Source organism: Mastigoproctus giganteus, chromosome 4 (assembly GCF_048544385.1).
Source record: "Mastigoproctus giganteus isolate SK-2022 chromosome 4, ASM4854438v1, whole genome shotgun sequence".
NCBI classification, from domain to species: domain Eukaryota; kingdom Metazoa; phylum Arthropoda; class Arachnida; order Uropygi; family Thelyphonidae; genus Mastigoproctus; species Mastigoproctus giganteus.
In genome coordinates this window covers 238,351,209-238,354,791 of record NC_143578.1, presented here as the reverse complement: position 1 = coordinate 238,354,791, position 3,583 = coordinate 238,351,209, and positions in this window count along the sequence as shown.

Genomic DNA, 3,583 nt, shown 5'->3' with positions numbered 1-3,583 from the left:
AAAAATGAAAGTAAGAGTGTGTTGTAAGTCTGACTTTGAGTACAACGAACAACTATATACAGAGAAATAGGATGGGCCATTAAATCAGAGAATGCTTTATAATGTGGAATTTTAACTTTCCACATATTGATGAACTTGTGAGTTGGTCACTCAGACACTAGCAAGACTTGTGGAATTATTGGATGATTTTCTATAGCAGCATGTTGGAGAGGCTACAAGAGAGAGAGAGAGAGAGAGAGTAATACTCTTGATCTGATTACCAGCAGTGATTATTCATGCATTAAGACTCAGTAGATGAAAGAACCACAGGTGAGAATGATCACAGTGTATTGATATGGAATTTACTTAAAGACGTAACTACCATCAGCGGTAAAGGGAAGGATTTTTACTTTTGTAAGGATGACTAGAATCGCCTCAGAATTTTTTCGGGACCAACTGATGATACTAACATCAGCAAATTAATAAATGGATTTAATATTAATAATAAAAATTCTAAATGGAAATCATTCGAGGAAATAATCATAGATGACATTAGGCTTTTCACACCAGTTAAGAAATACTGTTCAAGACTTAGACCTAAATGGATGTGAGATGAAGTAATCAGACTCATGGCAGGGAAGAAAAATTCATGGGACACAAATTAACAGGTGATATAGAAGTCCATGGTAGTATAAACGAGTCTGCACTCAACTCACAAAGGATGTCAAACAAGTTAAGGCAGATTATGAGAAATCTTTGGCAAAATAATGCAAAGAAAAATGGTAAAGACTTGTTTACTTATGTAAGCACTATAAGTAAAGGGATGAATCACATTGGTCCCCTTGAGTATTAAAATAAAAAAAACTAACTGAATGTCGAATAAGATAAAAACTCTTAAGAAATGTCAATTTAGGTCTGCATTTGGTTCCATTTTGTCATAAAGGGAATTTGCATTGTCATCAAAATGCCACATTTCAATTGTTTATTAAAATTTGCAGCTTATTGTTTTTGTTGTAAAATCTCCACCACAATGGTGGAGATAGTAAATTAAAATGAATACTTACATTGGATTCCACTGGAAATTGTATAAGTTGAAGTAGAAATCTCAACCATAGAAGTGCTGGGCTAAATTAAAAAAGAAGCAGTAAGAAGGTAATGATATTAATTTCTATAACAAAAAGAAAAAAAAGAGAGAATAATGACTAAAAATCTAAAAAAAATTCTTGTTTGAGATTTTTAACATTGTCGCTCATATGCTCAACTTAAAGTCACTCATATGGGATACCCTTTTTATTTTAATAAAAAATAATTAATTTTTATTTTTTTTTACTGAATTTAAAATGTTGATCTGTTAATTATTTTTTGCTAAACCCAATTAAAAAATACTGTATGAAAATAAATGAGAGAAATCAATACTAATAAAGTTTTATTGTAATTTTTAGAGTTTAAGTCACTGACCATCCAGAACAAAACTTAGATACTCACATAGTTGTCTGGCAGATGCAAACTAACTTTCCTGACAAACTAAATGAGTATTTTGCAACTACATTCACACGAGGCCTTCTTTAGAGAAGGGGATGCCAGACATTTATCAAACTCTATCAGAGAGCTAAATGATTTTTGGTATAACTGAGAGGAAACTAGAAGAGAACACGAATATCTGTGTTTTTGTCGGCTGTTTGCATTTAGTTGGCAAAATCAAAGCTGTTTGTCAAGATAGGCACTTGTCATTGGCACCTCAGAGACATTATGTTGGAATGGGGATTGCCTAGAAGAAAGACACTTGCTTTTTTGGCATCTTTTAAATGCCACACAAAAAAATTAGTCTAGTAAATTCATAGTAAAAAATGAAAACAGGTAATACTATATAACCAGTTAGAGAAGGTTGGTGGGAAAGGCAAAGGTACGCAGGAGGATTTGATTCATTTACGAAATTTTTGATTTACATTAGCATTGTGATGGACTGTTATGAGAGCTTGAAGAGTAGGGTGGATACTCTTGGAGATATTAAAATGAGGAGGGGGACCCATCAAGCTCTCAGCTACCCAACTCTATGCCAGAGCTCATACTTAATCATTAGGCAGTACATCAGCAACAAAAGAATTAGAGAGGGAATAATACTCTTGATATGATTATCACCAGTGATTATTCATACATCAAGACTCTTGCAGATAAAAGAATCATTAGGTGGCAGTAATCAGAGTGTATTGATTTTGGATTTACTTAAAGATATAACTACCATCAAGGGTAAAGGAAAGTGTTTTTGCTTTTTTAAAGGTGACTTGACTACAGTGGTCTCAGACAGGCTTTTAAATTCTGTACAGTGGGACCAACTGATGATATTACCATCGGCAAATTCCAAATGTGAGACATTTGGAAAATTAATCATACAAGCTACTAGGCTTTTCGTGCCAACTAAATGGGTGCCATACGAACCAATGAGACTTGTGGCAGAGAAGAAAAATGCATGGGATGCTTATAAGTATCAGGTGACACAGAAGTCTATGATAGACATAAACTAGTCTGTAATCAAGTCAGAAAGGAGGTTAGGCAAGCGAAGTCAGAGTATGAGAAATCTTTGGCAAAGGATGTAAAGAAAAACAGAAAAGACTTCTTTACTTGTGTAGACACTAGAAGTAAGGGGGATGAATCAAATTGGTCCACTTAATATCGATGGTTCAACTGTTGATGATTGCTGACAAACTTAAGGTGGAATGGATTGAGCAGGCTCAATGCTGACGGGATTCTTCCTCTTGCTCAGATTACAAACCTGAGGGGGCATAAGCTGAAATTGAGGAAAGACAGTTGTTGAATAGATGTGCAGAAATTTTCCTTTAGCCAGCGGGTAGTTGATTGCTGGAACAAACTTCCATCTGTCGTTGTGGAAGTTGATAGCTTAAATAAATTCAAGGCAGAACTACACAAACATTTGGAATGGATGGATGGGTTAAATGGGATGGGTTTTTTTTTTTGGCTGATGCTGTATAAGCTTATTTTCTTGCATCATATGCATCTACTAATGCTAACTGAATGAGTATTTTCGTTCTACATTCATACACAAGGAATTCTTTAGAGGGGATGGCAGAAGTTTCTAAAACTCTAACAGAGATCTAAATGGTTTTGTAATAACTTAGAGGAAAGTAGATGAGAAATGGCTGAAGTTAAACATAAAGGCACCTGGGAAGAATGGGATCTATCCAATTATATTAAGGGAAGCAGCAAAAGCAGTAGCAAACCCTTAGCCATAATTATGAGAAGATCCTTGGAATCATGGGAGGTCCCCATGGACTGGAGATGTGCGAATGTATCCCTAATTCACAAAGGGTGACACGAGTAACAGTGGAGTCACTAGTAAAAGAAGTAATGCAGGATCATCTAGACAAGGCTGGAATTATACTTCAGACACATCATGGGTTTGTTAAGGGGAATCTTCTCCGACATTCGAGGTGAGCGGACGCGCTTAGACAGGGCTCCTCAGTTAAGTGGTTTACTTTTGGATAGTGCTTTTAAATATTTGATTTATTTAGATATTGTTGGATTATTTTGTTATAGGTTTTCCTGTAACTGTTTGATTTTAATAATATTATAGATATAATTTTTTAAA